The sequence below is a fragment of the Chenopodium quinoa genome, unplaced genomic scaffold, assembly GCF_001683475.1.
Source record: "Chenopodium quinoa cultivar QQ74 unplaced genomic scaffold, ASM168347v1, whole genome shotgun sequence".
Lineage (NCBI taxonomy): Eukaryota > Viridiplantae > Streptophyta > Magnoliopsida > Caryophyllales > Amaranthaceae > Chenopodium > Chenopodium quinoa.
Window position 1 is genome coordinate 2,009,535 of NW_018745311.1, and position 22,366 is coordinate 2,031,900.

Genomic DNA, 22,366 nt, shown 5'->3' on the forward strand with positions numbered 1-22,366 from the left:
CGTCCTCGAGCAAAACAAAACCAAGGGAGAAATAATGAGCTTATTCAAACAAACAAAATAAAAAGAGAAGAGACAAGAATATACACTAACTCCCTTTCGTAGGAATCACGGTCAATTTTAGCAACTATAGACAAGCCATTTAAACCCCTAGATTGCCCTAGAGGACGAGTGATGCTCTTGTAAAGGTTTCCGAAGAGATTAATCTATAAGTCTTGTAATAATATAAACAAGGAAAAGCACGAAAAAGAAACCAAAATACAAGAAAAGCAAACAAATGTTCATGAAATGACTTTTTGCAAATGTACAAGCATAAATGATTGCAAATCTTTCTAAACAAGTAAGGGAGTACATGTTCTAAGATATCTAAGGTTGATTGAAACATAGGATATGCTAAGCATTGAGAACTAATGAAACGCAAGCATAGAGAACTAATGAAACGCGATTCACTTTCTTCTCAAAACATTTCAGCACATTCTCCCAATTAGATTCAAAATCTACTTTTAGTGAGCGTCTTTATAATTCCTCGAAGGAACCAGAAAAACAAATAGATTTAAGGTATCTCGACATCTTGACTTTGCCTCCCCTCTCCTTAGGCTTTAACTCATAATGCCCTCCCCCTATATGTGACTCAAGCTCTAGGTCAAAAGGGCTTTCCCAATGGTCGTAACGTAAGGGCAAAAGATTGAGGGTAGGCTAAAAGTTAAAAATTTGGTGGTATCCCTAATAGTAAAGCAAAGAACGGGCCTTTTCTTAGAATCACAATCAAGTAGTCACCCAACAAAAACAAACTAACACCCCCAAGCTTATTCAAAGCTATACTCACAAACATATATACAAAAAGCGTAAACGCTTCTCCCCCAAGCTTAAATGAAGCATTGTCCTCAATGCTTCGAAAAGGAGAATAATTCACATCAAATTATTTTTGAATTTTCTCATTGTCGCTTTTTTTTTGTTGTTTTCATATTTTTTCAAAGCAATTGTCCTTGCCTTTTTTAACTATGAACGGCTATTACAACTTTGCATTTATTATGTCCTTGCCTTTTTTGAACTTTGGACGGCCTTATTCCATCATTCATTTGCCATTATTCACAAAATATACACAAAACACAAGCTTGCTTACAAAAAGAACCAATATCCAAACCCGTATACCACAATCTCTAGTAGCATGATCATTTGCTTCACAAAAACCAAAAATGGAACAAAAAGAAAAAAAAAAGGCTCAAAGTTCTTAAGATGTGGCTTAAAAAGAAGTGAAAAGGCTCACATGGTTAGCAAGGAGGAAAATGTAAACCCAATGAACTAAAATAAAGAAGATTAAACCTAGAAAAAGAACAATTACCACCCCGAAAAGATGCCTTTTTCCTCCCTAGATGGTTTGGTCTCGTGTTTGAGAATTATGAGTCAAGATTCAAGATTAGGTCCGCAATAGTCAAGGATCCATGCCGCTCATGAAAGATATGTAGAAGGCTTGAAAATCATGAAACCTCACAAGGTTGTGGCAAAAACTCACTAAAATCTTTAAATTCACCAAAAGGGAGCAATTGGAAAATTTCAAAACAAATAGAATCCGACTAAATTAGCATACTCTATCCTATAATCACCCAAACATACTCTCAAACCGTGCACACCGTTACCATATAAGAAGAATATCATTCAACTATACAAGTCCAAAAGTATTATGTCCAAAGCAAGAACAATATAAAACACATTGCAAATTGCCTTGATAGAAACAAAAATCTTTTTGTAGTTTTTCAAAATATAGAACATGGAAATGCATATACAAAGGTGCATAACATATATGAATCAACATCCCATCAAACATGATAGAACACCCTCCCCCAAGCTTTAATGAGACAATACATTAAAACACATATCAAATAATCCACGGGAGGGGAAAACAAGGAGATCAATCCAACAAACCAACATATATCAAACAAGTCATCATCCACTTAAGAAAGAGCAAGGGAAGATATTACCGAATATTAGGTGGGTGTAAATACCCGTAAATGACCCAAATACCTTTCAAAGCTAATTTCCTCAAGAATTGAACCTTGCCTTCCATATGCTAGCAAAAATAGGAGTCAAACTTCCTTAATTCTTGATCCAAATCGAAGCACCAAAGTATATCACGTCATGTACCTAGCAAAAGGTACACAAACATTTCCATGAGAGAAAATCTATTTTAAAAAGAAAAGAAATGAAAGCAATAAAACATGGGTTACTTCCCGAGAAAGGAATGCTTAAGGTCCAAGCTTGACCGCTCTAGAAAATAATAATTAAACGCACGCAAGAGCTTGTCAAATGCACTACTACACATTTCGTAAGAGAGAAGGTAGGCAAATGACGGGAAAAGGACGTGCAACAAGATTGTTGCACGCAAGTGAGGAGGGAGGTGCCAAAAGAAAGAAGAAGAAGGATCAAAAGGAAAAACAAGAAAATAAGAAGAAGAAGGGGGAATAAAAGAATGGAAAGAAAAAGAAAAAGGCAAATCCTCCTCAATAAAATATTTTTGGGTGGCAACATCACCCTTCTCCTCAACAATAGACGAATGAGGGACATTATGATCATCATAGACAAGGGGGTCCCCAATAGGCTCTTTGATATAGGAAGGGAGAAAAATAGGGCAAGAAGGGATGTGGTCAAACATTTAAGAAAGAGGGGTATGAGAAATAGGAAAAGGGGTAGCTACTCCCTCAACACAAGGTCTCACATCTCCAATGAGAGCATGAAAATCAATCATAGATTCCTCAAATAAAGATCTCTCACAATTTACATCTCCCTCAAGCTCAAAAACTCCAAGGGAATCAACCTTATCATCCTTTGCACTACAATAAACAACCTTTCCTTCAACTATCTCAAAACCTAAGTGCTTAAAATCGTGCATGAGTGGAGGTAGAGTCATCGTAAACTCATTTAAATCCCAATAAGCTTTCTCGATGAACTCATCCAAAAATCTCTAAATTTTCATATGACTCTCACAAAACAAATGTAACATTACCTCAAAAGAGTCTATGTATTCATAGATTACAGGCTCACAAACATACACTTAAGGCTCATCATGATGGGAAAGAGGGTTAGGATTTTCAAATTCAACTCTCTCTTCATTCTCAACTCTTTCACCATTACTCATAGGCTCATTAAAGGGATCCTCACACTCTCTTGGTTGCTCTAAATTGTCATTATCATCCTCAACACACAAACTGATAGGGATTTTTCAAACACAAGCATCAAGAATGACAATTGGTTTTCTAGCTCTTCATTTCTCCTTCTTCTCTCCTCAAATCGCTCCTCACTCATTTTAAGAGACTCCTCATTCTTTTTCATCATCTCCAATTGAAATCTCATAAGATTAAGAATCATCTCCTTATTAGGCCCAAGATCATCACTAAGCTCATCATGCCTAATTTGAGCTTCCAAAGTAGCAATAGGAGATTCGAAAGGTGTAGAAAATTGAGGCTCAAAAATAGAAAAAGAAGTACAACTAACCAAGATTGGAAGAATTAACATTAAGATCATGAACATATACATCACATTCGGGAGTGGGGGCATGTAGACACCTAAAAATGTCTCCTCGAAACCAAACCCGATGATGAACAATCTATCACCGCCATTATTGGTCAGGTTCATTATTTAATCCCGAGAGTGCTTAAAAAATCGTTTTTAATTAAATTCAGTTTTTAAATAGTTCATGGATCAGTCTTGATGTTTAGTTAAAGCATAGTATATTTTTAATTTTTGCCCAAACCTTTTTTATTTTATTTTATTTATTATTTTGGCCCAAACCTTTTTATTTTATTTATTTTGGCCCAATTAATAAATAATAAATCAGAAATGGCCCAAAATTATCAATCGGCACTTTAAAAGGCTGAACAAAATTAGGCCAAAAATGAATTTAGACGTAAAATTGGACGCACATTTTCTCGGGTCACGGCAATAAGAACCGCGCCACAAGACACAATTCTGCACCATGGTGTGCATTCCCATGACACGGTGCCAGTGTTGTGTCACGGGGCAACTCCATGTCCTTTTCGCATAAACCCTTCACGCGTTTTATTTCCCATAACCTAATTATTTCCCGCGTCACACTGTTTTCCCCCGTGTCGCGAGATTTTCCCCCGTCTGATGGTGCCTGGCACCGTGTCACTGTGTTCTCTGTCATGTCGCGGTGTTATTTTTTAGGGGTTTTTATCTTTTTAAGATTCCGTCTGTTCTCTCTACTCATTTTTCCTATAAATTCTCCCTCATTTCTGATGTACGGGGCATCAATTAACTCTTTTTTTCTCTCTTCTATGCTCTAGCCTAAACACTAGCCTACCCTTTTTTTTTCAAAATTCCCTCTTCAAGAACTCCAAGGAGTCCGTACTTTACTCGAGGTTCTTTCCTTAAACCAAGACGTGAAAGGTAAAACTGTTTGAGGTTTGGCCCCAAATTCACTCAATTTAATTTAATTTAATTTAATTTAATTTAATTATTGCTTTATTATTTTTCCTTGAAGTTACTAAATCGTTTATTAATTTATAGTTGCAAGAAAACAGAATCAAAGTAAGAATTATGTTCCTTTTATTCTATTATTTATCTAACGAATTTTATTGTTGGATTTAATGTTAAATTGCTTCCAATATTAATGTTAATTCTATTATATTTTTATGATCATCATATTGCATGTTTAAATGGAATATGTAATTGAAAATCACACCTAATACCTAATAAGATAATTTGGACAACCGGTTTAGGTTCCTTATTAATCTTGTTATTAAATCAAGTGATTACCAATATTTTAGAATTATGTGTTGCATTAATAATCAACCAATTTATCTTAATAATAGATTGGAGCAAATTGATTTTTTTTATTTGCATGCATTTGAGATCGCAGGAATCACTTTTCACAATAAGAATTGAGTAGAGGCCAATACGGGCAAATGTGACTCCATGACTCACTTCGTACAATCATCCCCGATCCTCCTTTCATGGTTTCGAACCATATGGAGTTAGTAATCTCATGGATTATGAATGCGGTGTAACCTTCACGGGTCAATCGTTATTGCAATTCGTTGTCCCTTTATTTGTGGTTGCCTTTTATGATCCGTGAACGGTTTACAAGTTCCTTAAAAACCTGTTGGAGGCTTCCTAATTTCCTTGTCCCTAATCGTATTATGTCAATTTCCACTTCATATGTTTGCTCGTTTTTTTTTAACCTATGACCGAGGGTTTTTATTTCCAAAAAGTAATTAGTACGGACTTAAAATTGAATAAAACCTGGAAATTACGTAAATTTTAGGCCTGAAATTATGCACCGTGTCATGGCAGGTCTGTCGCGCCACGGTGTGCAATGTTGTTACACGGTGGAGTGTCCCGACAGATAGTGCACTATACCGTGTAACGACAGTCAGCACCGTGACACGGTGCCCAGGAGGTGTGTCCAGTCAGTCTTTTTTGGTCTTTGTGCATGCTTATGTGGTTCATATTTCTGTTTTGATGTCATGTCTAGCTGTACGGTCATAACACGTGTCCATAACCTCACTTAATCACTAGCATGTCGTGTCAAGTTCACACACTTTTCCTTTAGTCGTGCACCATTTTATGACCGTACTTTAGGATGGTCTTGTGTCGTTTTTTTTTTTGTTTCGTTTCGGAGTAAGTCATATGGTATCCTCCCATACATATTTTTTTAGAAAATAAATAAAATTTTGAAAAAAAAAAATAAATTCTTTTTCTTTTCCGGATGGGTCAAGGTTAAGTATAGTCATTAAGGGTGTGTTTCGATGTCACATCACTTGGTCAAGAAGCAAGAGTAGATTGTTACGGTTCGAGTCAATACCTCAACAACCTTTTATACCAAAGAGGCGTACAAGGAAACCACCACAATCATCTCCACAAAGTCCGTCTCCAATCTACTTTCAACCAATGGCTACTAAGGAGGATATTCAGAATATCAACAAGACCATTAAGATGTTGTCTAACATGATGCAAACACTCACCACCAGGGTTAACACGGTAGAGCAAGACAATCAAAATAATGTCACTGCCGCAGAAATGGATAAGATCAAAAAACAAATGAGTAAGATCTATAAAGACTTCACTTATGTGGAGCAACCTGTCACCTCTTCGTCCATAAGGGACAAGCTTCCTGAAAAGTTTTCCACTGCTGACATTCCCAAGTTCAAGCCTACAGATAATCCGCTTTTCGACTTGAAGGCTTTTTCTGCGACCATGGCTCTTATGGGATTAGTGTGACACTTTTCCCTACTGTGTTCCCTCTTTCCCTGGAGCATGCCTATCAACAGTGGTTCTACTCTCTAGAATCGAAACATGTTGCGACCTAGGAGGATGTTACTGAAAGCTTCATGAACCGCTACAAGTGTAACATCCAAGCCAAGACTTCTGAACGTGAACTCTCCATTCTCAAACAGAAGGATAATGAAGGATTCACTAATTATCTAAGCAGGTGGAGAGAAACAGCTGCACTCTTGGTGGATCCTCCCAAGGACAAAGAGATTGTTCGCCTATTTATTGCAAATCTGACTCATAAGTACAAGCAGCACTTGAAGTTTCTGCCTTTGAATACTTTCGAAGCGGTGTACGATATTGGGATCAATATCGAAGATGAACTGATGAAGACTGCCGGTAGCAACAATAAAAACAACAACACTTGGAAAAACAAGAAGAACGACACTCCTTCTTATTCGTCTTCCATGTCCAATAATGCTACCAACAACGTTAAAGTCAATGATGTGTTAGCTCTTAATGCTCCCACTCAAAGATTCTAAAGGCAAAGGAGGGTTTACATGCCTTTGGGAATGAGCTACGATGCTGCTTTTGATCGCTTGCATAGTCAAGGACTGATTATGCCAATTGGACCCTTTCTAGAACCTCGACTAGAGAACAGAACTGCTAGCTATGACCCTAATGCTCATTGCAAGTTTCATCAAGGAAAAGGTCATACTACTGAGAAGTGTTGGAGGTTGAAGGATACAATCCAAGACGTGATTGATGCTAATCAACTTCTGGTCCCTCCAGGGGGCAAGAAGCCCAATATTCAAACAGGTCCCCTTTATGATGCTTTGGCTATCATGGGAGATGAAGTATCCTTTGATCCTTCAATACTCATTTAACCTATGAATTTTCCTCTACCAGAAGTTGTATTTGTTTCAAACTATAAAGATGTGAATGGAATTTAAGATAGTGACGATGAATACATATATCTCAAAGATATAGCATGTTAATCTCTTAGCACCAGTGAAGATGTTTTGGGAGACTTTGAGGTCAAGGTTCTCACCAGAAATGGACGGTTGCAACAGCCTAGTCCACCTCCACCGCAATCACAACCAATAGTTGATCCCATCGACCCTGTGAACAATAATATGATCAAACAATTACAAAAGACTAAGGTGGAAATGAATGTATGGAAGCTTTTTTGCCACCTCCCAAAAGCATCGAAAGGTTGTGATGAATGCTCTGGTGAAAATTGGAGTTGATAATGATATGAGTCCTCTAGGACTTGTCAGCTTTCTCACTACTAAATTGCCAAGTACCAATAATCCGATTTTCTTCTCTGATAAGGATCTGCCCCCGAAAGGGAACCAACATAACAAGGTCTTGCACCTCACTGTGGTGTGTAGGCAGATGAATGTTCCTATGAGCCTGGTTGATAATGGCTCTGGAATCAATGAATGTCTACTCCGCACTGCAAAGAAGTTGGGCATAAAAGATGAAGAATAATCCCCTCTACTAAAGGGATTCGTGCTAACGATAATACTCGCCGTCAAGCCATGGGTACTATCATGCTAAATATAACTACTGGAGCCATTGAACGTCGCACCAAGTTTCAGGTGGTGGACATTAAGGCTTCTTTCAATCTCTTGTTAGGTAGTCCTTGGCTTCATGAGCTAAAGGCGATCCCATCGTCGTTGCACCAAAAGGTGAAAGTTATAGTTGGAGGGGTCCCAATTACTATTGATGCCTCCCCTATGCACATTCAAGTTATTGATACTCCCATTGTCCATGTCGAACATGACGAGGAAGATGAAGATCACTAGGGGTTTTCGTTGGATGATGTTCTCATGATCAAGGAAGAAGAGAAGTGTCACCTCGACTTTGATCCTTATTCGAAAACCAATGTTAATGCCATTATGAAGAAGCAAGGGCATTTCCCTGGAATGACCCTTAGACTCAAAAAGAAAATCGCTGAACTTTGGGGCCATCTCGGTGCACCAAAAGAAGGATACCTTTGGCTTGGGATTCAACCCAACAAAAGAAGATATGAAACAGGCTCTCCTGAAAATGAAGGCTCACAACAATGCTCTAACCATGAAGACGGAAATGGCCATGGATCCATACCCTTTCACTCTCAACGTCCTGTACATGAAAGAAGGGGAAAATTTCCCATGCTATGAATTCCCTACGCCTTTTTTCCTCAATGGGATGCATAGCTAGGTTTCGAGATGTTCCTTGATTGTGATTTTGTCGACGAAGGCGATGAGTTCTTCACAACTGAGAAACCAACCAGTCCAACCATTGATGATATGAACATTAATCTTCTTTATGGACTAGAAAAGAATGAATCAAAGCTTGTCTACAATGACGATTGTGAGCTCATTCAGAATTTCATATCAAGCCAAGACTTTGACCCCTCTGAGTTATTTTTCCCGGCTGATGATGTTTCAAAGGGATGGCACAAGATGGTCTAGATCACTATGCCAAGTGGAGAGAAGTTGGAAGTGACCGCTGGCGAAGGTCCTATGTTTGATGAATCTGAGTCGTCTGGGTCCGAGTCCGAGTTTGAGTATGTAGACGAGTCTTTAAGATATGAGGTCGACCCCCTTTCTGCCATAGAGTCATGTAGTTCCCCTTAATGCTGATTCTCTTGTTGAGTCTCCTCTTTCTATCCTAAATAATTCTAGCGAGGTCGCAGCTGACCTTGCCCTCCTTGATGTAATGACCAATTAGTTTAATGAAATGAGTATATTTGCTTACGTTGCGTGTCATTCCCCTAACCCTGATCAATATTGCTTTGCTAATGATAAAAACGACAAAGAAATAATAAAAGCAATGGAAGAACACGAAAATAAAACAGCAATCATCGAAGATAGGGAAACAGTTAATATTTCCAATGATACGACTATCAAAGAAGTAAAAATTTGATTAACACTACGTCAAGACAAACGCAAAGAGCTAATTAACTTTATTAGTGAATTTGTTGATGTATTTGCTTGGTCATACTAAGATATGCCAAGAATTGACACGGATATAGCTCGGCATACAATACCAATCTAGGTATGAAGCCTGTCAAACAAAAGTTGCGCCGTATGAAACCAGATGTGGCTGTTAAAATCAAGGAAGAAATCAGAAAGCAATTGGCTGTAGGTTTCATCAAAGTATCCAAGTATCCAAAATGGATTGCTAATGTGGTTCCAGTTCCGAAGAAGGATGGAAGGGTAAGAATGTGTGTTGATTACAGGGATCTCAACAAGGCAAGCCCAAAAGATGGATTCCCTCTACCTCACATTGACATTTTAGTCGATAACACAGCAAACCATGCACTCCTATCATTCATGGACGGCTATGCTGGTTATAATCAAGTATTAATGGCCGAGGAAGACATGGAGAAAACCACATTCATCACACAATGGGGTACATATTGCTATACGGTAATGCCATTCGGGTTAAAAAAACGCGGGTGCCACCTACCAAAGAGCAGCAAAAACATTGTTACATGATATGATGCACAAAGAAGTGGAGGTCTATGTTGAAGATATGATCGTCAAGTCAAAGGATCGCCCAGGCCACATCATTGCACTTCGCAAGTTCTTTGAAAGACTTCGCAAGAACAACATGAGATTAAATCCAGCAAAGTTTGCATTCGGAGTTACGTCAGGCAAACTACTTGGATAGGTGATCAGTTCTCGAGGGATTGAAATAGACCCCACAAAATTCAAAGCAATCATGGCCATGCCACCATCCAAGACTGAGAAAGAAGTTTGAGGCTTCATTGGAAGGATGCAATACATAAGTAGGTTCATATCCAAACTCACCGCGATATGTGAACCTATATTTAAGAAGCTTAAGAAAAATGTTCCAGTCACATGGGATGATGATTGCCAAAAAGCTTTCGACAAAATCAAAGAGTACTTGGCAAACCCACCCGTGCTAGAGCCAGCAAAGCCTGACTTTCCTCTTCGACTCTACCTTACGGTCACAAGAGAAATGATGGGGGAAATGCTAGCACAAGAGATCGAAAGCAAGGAGAATGAAATTTACTATCTAAGCAAGAAGCTTCAAGGATATGATACGCGATACACACCACTAAAAAAGTTGTGTCTCACACTCGTGTGGGCCGCGCAGAAATTAAAACATTACATGCTCACTCAAACAGTGCATGTCGTATCCAAGATGGACCGTCTCAAGTACTTGTTCGAAAAAACAACACTTAATAGCAGATTATCAAGGTGGATAGTTGTAAACACCTAAAAATGTCTCCCCAAAACCAAACCCGATGATGAACAACCTTTTACCGCCATTATTGGTCAGGTTGAGTATTTAATCTTTGGAGTGCTTAAATCCATATTCAAATCCATATTTTCATTTCATAAAACAACCAAATTCCTAGCCCATTTCCCCAAACCTTCACTTATTTTCCTCTTTTCGTGCCTTTAAACCCAAAATATTTCATTTCGTATCCTTTAAAATCATTCATTTTGTGTCCTTTTTATAAAACGTTTAATCCATTTTATTTTGGTCCATAATTTGGGTCCAATGATTTAATAGTTGGATGGGGCTTTAAAAGAGCTTTCCAACGATATATTATAAGCCAAAATCCGAGTTATAACGAATAAGTTATGGCCAAAATATTAAATTGCGCCCAAACTGAACCTAAGCCCACCTTACCTACGATCCAATGATCATGTGGAGGGTCAAAATTATTTAATCCATTTCATAAAAAAATTAGGATTAATTGGAAGCTTTTAAAAGTTTCTAAAAGATCCTAATTATCCTTTTTGAAAAGATAAGATTAAAGAGTTTGAAATTGAATAAAACTCCATTTTTTGAAAGTCCTAATTTTATTCGAATTGAAAGACATTCAAAGATATACATATATTATTTTCGTACCTCATAATTTTTATCCAAATTTTATATGGTTGGATAACCCTTGAAATTATCTTTCCAATTATATATTATAATATCAATTCCGAACTTTAACGAAAAAGATATGAATAAAATGTCAAACTCTATTCAAACCTGACACCGTATCACTATTTCTTCAATATCTTTTATTCTACTAAAAAAATTAATCTGATTTTAATTGGGTTATAGAGTAGACTTCAAGTGATTTCCAACGGTATCTTATTCATTGTATTCCGATTTCTGGATCAAAAGATATGATAAAAACAAAAACCGCAAAAACTGCTGACTATCGAGTTTTATTCCGATTTAATTCAGATCTTATCTTGTTTTTTTCGACCCTTCTTTTTTTCTCTATAAATAGAGGTCATATCACCCCTTTTCCAATTATAAACAAGCTTGATCACATAATAATTCTCTTCTCCCTATTTAGCCTAAATTCTAGCCACCATATTCTTTCACTATTCCTTCCCCTAAGCACTCCAAGGAGTCCATACAATACCCGTAGTTCTATACTTAAACCAAGGCGTGAAAGTAATAATTAACCGAGGGTTTGGACCAAATCAAATCTACATTTATTTAATTTAATTTTCATTTGATTTATATTTTTTATTGAAGTTACTAACAGTTTATTCATGATGTAGCAATTCAAGGAAACGCGGAAAGTGAGTAATTGATTCACTTAATTACTCTTATTATTTTTATTGCTAGCATCATGATAGGATTATTATATTTGATTTGACTAACGCTATTATTGTTGAATTGCTTCCAATATTGTTTATTCTATTATTTTTATGATCACCATATTGCATGTTTAAAGGGAATATGTAATTGAAAATCACGCCTAATAATATAATTTGGACAACCGGTTTAGGTTCCTTTTTAATCTTATTGTTTAATCAAGTGGTCATGATATTTTAGAATTATATGTTGCATTAATATTCAACCAATTTAGCATAATAATAGTTTGGAGCAAATTGAATATTTTATTTGTATGCCTTTCAGATTGCAGGAATCACTTTTCACTATAAGAATCGATTAGAGGCCAATACGGGCGAATGTGAGTCCATGACTCACTTCGTACCATCATCCCCGATCCTCCTTTTGTGGTTCCGAACCATATGGAGTTAGTAATCTCATGGATTATGAATGAGGTGTAACCTTCACGGGTAAATCGTTGTTGCCTATCGTTGTCCCTTAATCGTGGTTGCCTTTTGTGATCCGTGAAGGGTTTACAAGTTCCTTAAAAACTTGTTGGCGGCTCCCTACTTTGCTTTGTCCCTAGTCGTAATGTCAATTCCCACTTCCTATGATTGTCAAGCATATTCACAACATGCTTTAACGTAGGCGCAATTCGAACGACGCCTACAATTTGGCGACTCCACTAGGGAGGATACTTGGTTATTTATCGATTTGAGTGATCGGTATTTAATTAAGATGAGTGGATGAGACTTGAAAGATTCTTGAATTGTATTCCTGCAATTTTAATTGGCATTGTCACATATGCATATGATTTTTTTAGGTTACCTATTTTGCCACAATAGTACGTGTTCTACGTATGTGGCTAGCCCGGGGGATTTATGCTCTATCAACCCGAAAACGCTCATGGCAATAAGGGTTCATCCGAGTTTTTAAATCCACCCAAACTATGGAGTCGAGTTCGATTTCATCACAAACTTGCGGAGCCGCCTGTTGGCATACACCCTCAAGGGAGGCTTCCTTGCTAACGCGTTCAAACTCTTAACCATGGTACCCATAACACCCAAAAGCTTGACCATAGTCGAACATAGAACTTGACTTTAGGTTGCGAACTTTATTGCATTATGCATGACTATATGTTTATGTGTGCATTTTTTTTATTGAGCTTTTTTTATTTTTTTTTTCTCTTATCAAACCATTTTTTTTATTATTAGAGTCGAGCCATAGATTTTTTTTTTTTGAGTCATCCCGAATTTTTATTCTCGTATCCTGCACAAGAGTCAACTTGTTTTGGTCATATCCAAGGTTCTAGAAAGAGTTACGTGTCGTGTAATCTATGGATCTGTAGCCCCGAGTTTTATCTTTTACTTGGAGCTAGTTTCGTCCTAATCAGAGTCATAGATTAAAAGTTATAACCGATATACTACAGCCTGTCCAGTTTAGGTGTCTTTTTAACGTTACCTTTTTTTAAAAAAAAAAAATAAAAATAAAAATAAATCGTGTCAAGTTAGTCTTAGCCAAGTCCTTTAATCCGTGTCAACTCGTATAACATAGGATTATAGATTTTTGTTTTTATTTATTTTTTATTTTTTTATACCCATGAGTTCTAACTCTTCTAGAATTCTAGTCCTTTTCCTAGTTTCTTGTGATTTTTTGTGCTAACCTTAACATGTGTTCTTTGTCTTTGATTTTGGTTGATCTTATTTATGACTAACAATTGTTAATGGACCGTTATCACCTAGTAAATAGCATAAACATTAAAATTGGACAAAATTAATCAAGTTAGTTTGTCTTTTAGTCTTTCGTGCTATTTGGTCATTGGGTCCTTTGTTTTTCACAGCGTCCTCATGTCTAGCCATGCGATCATACCACGAGTCTTAATAAACCACCTAATCACAAATGTTGAGTCATTGCACACACTTTGTCTTTGAGTAATGCACTATATTGTTTATGATCGTATACTAGGACTATGCATGCATCGCTTTCCGTCGTAATAGGAATGAGTGGAGTATTTCCCAGAAGTTTTCAAAATTGTTTCATACACTCTTCCTTTCCAATCCGATACTGATTTAATGTATTAGATGAGTTCGTCCTTACACAGTACTTGAGTGTAAAATCAATAGGCAATATATAGTTGGAAGAATAAGGGGAACGTCACTCCTTCCTTCTTTCCTTCCAATCAAAGCATCAACAACGAGAAACTTTTTTCCTTAGTAGGCGGCAAGAAGTAACTCATAAACAGCCATGAAGACAAAGCACGATGCAAGATTCTCACCAAGATTTCGTGTTCTCTTCTTATTTTCTTTCAAACCCTTCCCCTTAAAAAGTCTAGCATAGGTTCTCTTTATTCATGTGTCTATGTGTCACATTTCTTACCTTCTTCATAAATGAGCATCTCTTTCTTACATTCGATCACGTACTTAGGAAAAATAAAAAAAATTGCCGAACTAAACACAAGGTACACCAATGACTTGAGGCACCTTTGCAACCCTGTCATTCCCTGTTAACCGTTCAATCACATTCCATTTCTTCATCAACCACTTTGAGCCTCGTCTAACGTTTAGCCTTCATTTCTTCAACCCACATTCACTTAACCCTGGGATTGGAAGATGTGTAATTGTATAACATTCAGAAAGCAAGTAAAAAAAAATTAGCAAATCAACAATAAAACAATGTCTAAGGGCAAGTGTTCCAATGTCTTTGATATGAACACGTCTCAAATTGCGTCTCTCATCGAGTGATTGGTACCGTGCCTGAGAAACATGAATGCTAAGTGAGTGATAGACCGCATGATCTGAGATTGCCCACATTGATTCAAAAGAATGAAAATAAAAATAAAAAAAAAAAAATCAAAGCAAAAAAAAATGTGTTGAAAATAAACTTGCAAAATTCAAAAATTTCAAATTCATAATTACACATCTTGGGGGCTTCTCTCGAGTCTTGAGCCTTTTACCTCTTTCTTCCTTAAACCATCAACTTAACCACATTACAACCCTTGAAAGACCTCTTTGAGGTGTACATATACTTGTGCAAAGTTCGGTTAGAGCTACATTCGGCCTGATTCCTAACGGATACGTAGGCAACCTCACATTCAGGTGCGCGCACATTCATATTCATATCCATGCATGATCGAGTCAAAGAATATCCAATGCTTACCCCTACCCATTAAGAGCTAGACTTGGTGGCTTGAACCCATGTAATTTAGCCTACCCAGCCTAAAGAGTCATTATCTTTGATTCTTCTCACATATATTTCTATCACCATAACCTTTGCAGCCAGCCTTAGTATCACATTCACACACTTCGCTCACACATCCATATCCATATCAATCATCCTTCCCTTTAAGATCCCTTTATCATGAAATCTTATTTCCCTACCGCGCATGCTTCATCATCTTTCAAGATAACATTCATTAGAAGAAACGTTGTATACTTGCTTAGCTTCTTGACCTGAGCAATATTCATTGTTTCATGCATCGTATAATGTGCTGAGCAACATTTATGTATCAATGATTTGTAATCATACAAAGCATATCGTTCTTAGCTCCTTGACCTAAGAAACATTCATTATGCAATACTCATCTATATACGTGCTTAGCTTCCAGACCTATGCGACGTTCAAGATTGCTTCTTTACACCATATATGATGCTTAGCTCCATGACCTAAGTTCATTCATCTATCGTGTCACATGATGTAATTGTCCTTAGCCTCCTAGCCTAAGAACATTCATCATGCATACATTAGTTTCAAGAAAAGCAATTCAATCCATGCGATTCATTTCGTCTTGCTCAACGAGGAAGTTCAAAACTTCTTTCCTTTTTTTCGCGTATTTTCTTTTGGGGAAGTTTAAAAAAAACTTTTTCAAAATTTTCTCATCGAGGGAAGTTCAAAAATAAAAGTTCAGTTTTCACATCTTTCTTTTTCGGGAGAAAGTCGGTACCCTCCACTCATGACAAAAATTGACGGAAAATTTTTGCTTTTGCATTTTCGTTTGCTTGTGTCTGCACACACACATATACACACACACACTCATAAGTCATACACATGTCATGTCACATCAATTCAAACTTGGTCAAGTTAGTGGTCAAGTCAATCACAATATATACGAGTCCATTGGCATATTTATTTTTGCAGGTCTCATCTACAACCCACGTCCGGGGACAAGCGGACCATCTACAACCCACGTTCGGGGACAAGCGGACCATCTACAGCCCACGTCCGGGGACAAGCGGACCATCTACAGCCCACGTTCGGGGACAAGCGAACCATTTACAGCCCACGTTCGGGGACAAGCGAACCAACTACAGCCCACGTCCGGGGACAAGCGGACCATCTACAGCCCACGTTCGGGGACAATCGAACCACCATCATTTCATGACGCAAGGTTCTCGATACACAGAGACTTGCAATCTCATCATCTGTCGACTTTCCTCAAGCATGGAATGTATTATTCGGTGGATTTCTTGAAGCATAGAAAACCGCCAAATTCCTTTGTCGGCTTTCCTCAAACATGGAAAGCATTATCGGTGGATTTCTTCAACCATAGAAAAACGCCAAAATCATATGTCGACTTTCCTCAAGCATGGATAGTGTCATCCGGTAGGTTTCTTCAGGCTTAGAAAGCTACCAAACTCATCTGTCGGCTTTCCTCAAGCATGGAAAGCATTTCAACAAACGTCATCCGATGGATTCCTTCAAGCATAGGAAAATACCAAACTCATTTGTCACCGATACACTGGTGTCAGATAAGTGTTCTATCCCTTTACTCTTTTATCTGTGGAATTAACATTTTTTGTAGGTATCGGCGTATACAGAGTGATTTAGGATCGTAGAACGTCTTAAGTCATTCTCCGTCCCTATCGACTACTTTGACTATCGTTTTCGAAACTAACGTTTCTACAAACTCAGTCAAAGTGGGGGCTTCTGTAGACACCTAAAAATGTCTCCCCAAAACCAAACCCGATGATGAACAACCTTTTACCGCCATTATTGGTCAGGTTGAGTATTTAATCTTTGGAGTGCTTAAATCCATATTCAAATCCATATTTTCATTTCATAAACCAACCCAATTCCTAGCCCATTTCCCCAAACCTTCACTTATTTTCCTCTTTTCGTGCCTTTAAACCCAAAATATTTCATTTCGTATCCTTTAAAATCATTAATTTCGTGTCCTTTTTATAAAACGTTTAATCCATTTTATTTTGGTTTTATGGATCCAATGATTTAATAGTTGGATGGGGCTTTAAAAGAGCTTTCCAACGACATATTATAAGCCCAAATCCGAGTTATAACGAATAAGTTATGGTCAAAATATTAAACTGAGCCCAAACTGAACCTAAGCCAACCTTACCTACGACCCAATGATCATGTGGAGGGTCCAAATTATTTAATCCGGTTCCTAAACAAATTTGGATTAATTGGAAGCTTCTACAAGTTTCTAAAAGATCCTATTATCCTTTTTCAAAAGACATTCAAAGATAGACAAATATTATTTTCGAGCCTCATAGTTTTTATCCAAATTTTATATGGTTGGATAGCCCTTGAAATTATCTTTCCAATGATATATTATAATATTAATTGTGTTAGAAAGTAGACTTCAAGAGCTTTCCAACTATATCTTATTCATCTTATTCCGATTTTTGGAACAAAAGATATGATAAAAACAAAAAGCGCAAAATCTGCTGACTATCGAGTTTTATTCCGATTTAATTCAGATCTTATCTTGTTTTTTTCGAACCTTCTTTTTTTCTCTATAAATAGAGGTCATATCACCCCTTTTCCAATTATCAACAAGCTTGATCGCAATATAATTCTCTTCTCCCTATTTAGCCTAAATTCTAGCCACCCTATTCTTTCACTATTCCTTCCCCTAAGCACTCCAAGGAGTCCATACAATACCCGTAGTTCCATACTTAAATCAAGGCGTGAAAGTTATAATTAACTGAGGGTTTGGACCAAATCGAATCTACATTTATGTAATTTAATTTACATTTGATTTTATATTTTTTATTGAAGTTACTAACAGTTTATTTATGATGTAGCAATTCAAGGAAACGCGGAAAGTGAGTAATTGATTCACTTAATTATTCTTATTATTTTTATTGCTAGAATCATGATAGGATTATTATGTTTGATTTGAATAACTCTATTATTGTTGAATTGCTTCCAATATTGTTTATTCTATTATTTTTATGATCACCATATTGCATGTTTAAAGGGAATATGTAATTGAAAATCACGCCTAATAAGATAATTTGGACAACCGGTTTAGATTCCTTTTTAATCTTACTATTTAATCAAGTGGTCACGATATTTTAGAATTATATGTTGCATTAATATTTAACCAATTTAGCATAATAATAGTTTAGAGCAAATTGAATATTTTGTTTGTATGCCTTTGAGATCGCAGGAATCACTTTTCACTATAAGAATCGAGTAGAGGCCAATACGGGCGAATGTGACTCCATGACTCACTTCGTACCATCATCCCCGATCCTCCTTTCGTGGTTCCGAACCATATGGAGTTAGTAATCTCATGGATTATGAATGAGGGGTAACCTTCACGGGTCAATTGTTGTTGCCTATCGTTGTCCCTTATCGTGGGTGCCTTTTTATGATCCATGAACGGTTTAAAAGTTCCTTAAAACTTGTTGGCGGCTCCCTACTTTCCTTGTCCCTAATCGTATATGTCAATTCCCACTTCCTATGAGTGCCAAGCATATTCACACATGCTTTAACGTAGGCACACTTTGAGCGACGCCTACAATTAAGCGACTCCACTGGGGAGGATTCTTGGTTATTTATCGATTTGAGTGATTGGTATTTAATTAAGATGAGTGGATGAGACTTGAAAGATTCTTGAAAAAATATTCCTGTGATTAATTTGGCATTTTTGCATATGCATAGACGTTTTAACGTCGCATTTAGGTCTGTCCCGTAGGAAATATTGAATAACTTGGTTGCGCACGAAGGAAAACAGGGCACCTGTCAGATCTTCTGACTACCGTGCCACGGCAAAATATGCCGTGTCACGGTACAGTGCACCGACTGACGGTGCACAGTACCGTGGCACGGGAATTTTTTCCGTGTCACGGCAGTCCTAAAATCAGTCCGGTGGCTTATTTTCTCTTCTCACAGTCAACTTCCTTCGATTTTTTTGAAAAAACGTATGTGTTCTACATGCGTCTTAGCCCCGGGAAATTTAAGCTCTATCAACCCAAAAACGCTTATGGCAATAAGGCTTCATTCGAGTTATTAAATCCACCCAAACCATGGAATCGAGTTCGATTTCATCACGAACTCGCGGAGCCGCCCGTTGGCATACACCCTCAAGGGAGGCTGCCTTGCTAACGCGTCCAAACTCTTAACCATGGTACCCTTTTGACACCCAAAGCTTGACCAATAGTTGAACATAGATCTTGACTCTAGGTTGTGAACTTTTTTTACATCATCGTGCCTAAATGCTATGTGGTTGTTTGGTGCTAACCTTCATGTGTTTACTCTTTTGTTTAACCCATGACCGAGGGTTTTTTTTTTCACATAGTAATTAGTACGGACTTAAAATCGATTAAAATCTGGAAAAATCACAAAACTGACCTGGAATTGTGCACCGTGTCACAGCATGTTCTGCCGCGTCACGGTGAACTGTGCTGTGACACGGTGCCCGGGAACAGTGTCCCGTCAGTCTTTTTCGGTTTTTATGCGTATATATGTGGTTTATGTGACCAGTTTGGTGTCATGTCTAGCTGTATTGTCAAAACACGCGTTCATAACCTCACTTAATCACTCACATATCGTGTTCACACATTTTTTTCCTTAGTCGTGCACCACTTTTTGACCGTATTTTAGGGTAGTCTTGTTTTTTATGTGTCGTTTTTTTTTGGAGTAAGTCGGATAGTATCCTCCCTTTTTTAAAAAAAATAAAATAAACAAATAGAATTTCAAAATTATAGATTTTTTTTAAATTTCAATTTTATTTTTTATTCCGGATAGGTTAAGGTTAAGTTTGGTCATTAAAGGTGTGTTTCTTTCGGTGTCACAGCACTTGGTTAAGAAGCAGGCGTAGATTGTTACGGTTCGAGTCAATACCTCAACAACCTCTTATACCAAAGAGGCGTACAAGGAAACCACCACAATCATCTCCACAAGATCCATTTCCAGTCTACTTTCAACCAATGGCTATTAAGGAAGACATCAAGAACATTAACAAGGCAATTGAAATGTTGTCTAACATGATGCAGACACTCACCACTAGAGTCAACACGGTAGAGCAAGACAATCAAAACAATACCGCTGCAATGGACAAGATTAAGGAATAGATGAGTAAGATTTCTGAAGAATTCACTTATGTGGAACAGCCTGTCACTTCTTCGTCCATAAGGGACAAGCTTCCTGAGAAATTTTCCACTACAGACATTCTCAAATTCAAGCCTACTGATAATTCGCTTTTCCATTTGAAGGCTTTTTCTTCAACTAGCATGGCTCTTAAGGGAGTAGATGTGACACTCTTCCCTACAGTGTTCCCTCTTTTCTTGGAGCATGCCTGTTAACAGTGGTTCTACTATTTGGAATCCAAACATGTTGCGACCTGGGAAGATGTTGCTGAAAGCTTTATGAATCGTTACAAGTGTAACATTTAGGCCAAGACTTCTGAACGTGAACTCTCCATTCTCAAATAGAAAGAGAATGAAGGCTTCACCACTTACTTAAGCAGGTGGAGGGAAACAGCCGCGCTCTTGGTGGATCCCCCCAAGGAAAAGGAGATGGTTCGCTTGTTCATTGCCAATCTGACTTATAAGTACAAGTAACACTTGAAGTTTCTGCCTCTGAGTACCTTTGAATATGTATACGATATTGGGATCAATATTGAAGATGAACTGATAAAGACTGCTGGTAGCAACAATAATAACAACACTTGGAAAAACAAGAAGAACGACACTCCTTCTTCTTCGTCTTCCAAGCCCAACAATGCTACCAAAAATATCAATATCAATGACGTGTTGGCCCTTAATGCTCCTCCTCAAATATTCCAAAGGCAAAGGAGTGTTTACTCGCCTTTGGGAATGACGTATGATGTTGCTTTTGACCGTTTTCATGGTCAAGGACTGATTATGCCAATTAGACCATTTCCAGAACCTCGAACAGAGAATAGGACCGCTAGCTATGATCCCAATGCTTATTGCAAGTTTCATCAAGGCAAGGGTCATAATACTGAGAAGTATTGGAGGTTGAAGGATGCAATCCAAGACCTAAATGATGCTAATCAACTTCCTGTCCCTCCAGGGGGCAAGAAGCCTAACATTCAAACAGGTCCTCTTTCTGATGCTTTGGCTATCATGGGAGATGAAGTCTCCTTTGATCCGTCAATACTCATTCAACCTATGAATGAACCTCTGCCAGAAGTTGTATTTGTCTCGAGTTCAGAAGAAGTGAATGGAATTTGGGATAGTGACGATGAAGACGTCTATCTCAAGGATATAGCCTGTTCATCTCTCGGCATAAGTTAAGATGTTTGGGGAGACTTTGAGGTCAAGGTTCTCACCAGAAGTGGACGGTTGCAACAACCTAGTCCACCTCCACCTCCACCACAATCACATCCGATAGTTGATCCCATCAACCCTGTGAACAACGATGTGGTCAAACAATTGCAAAAGACCAAGATGGAGATGAATGTATGGAAGCTTTTGGCCACCTCCCACGAGCATCGAAAGGCTGTGATGAATGCTCTGGTGAAAATAGGAGTTGATGATGACATGACTCCTCAAGGACTGGTGAACTTTCTCACTTCTGAATTGCCAAGTACTAGCAATCTGATTTCGTTTTCTGACAAGGATCTGCCCCCGGAAGGGGACCAACATAATAAGGCCTTACATCTCACTGTGGTGTGTAGGAAAATGAATGTTCCTATGAGCCTAGTTGATAATGGCTCTGCAATCAATGTGTGCCCACTCCGTACTGCAAAGAAGTTGTGCATAAATAATGAAGAACTGACTCCCTCGACCCAAGGGATTCGTGCTTATGATAATATTCGCCGTCAAGCCGTGGTGCCTATCACATTAAACATAACTACTGGGGCCATTGAACATCGCACCAAGTTTCAGGTGGTAGATATTAAGGCCTCTTTTAATTTGTTGTTAGGACACCCTTGGCTTCATGAGCTAAAGACGATTCCATCATCGCTGCACCAGAAAGTGAAAGCCATAGTTGGAGGGGTTCCAATTACCATCGATGCCTCTCCTATGCGCTTTCAAGTTATCGACACTCCTATCGTCCATGTCGAACATGACGAAGAAGATGAAGATCTGTGAGGGTTTTCACTCGATGATGTTCTCGTGATTGAAGAGGAGGAAAAGTGCTATCTCGACTTCGATCCCTATTCAAACACTAATATTAATGCCATTCTGAAGAAGCAAGGGCATTTCCCTAGAATGACCCTCGGACTCAAAAAGAAAATGGCCGAACTTTGGGGCCATCCTGGTGCACTCAAGAAGGATACTTTTGGCTTGGGATTCAAGCCAACAAAAGAAGATGTTAGACAAGTAAAAGGAAT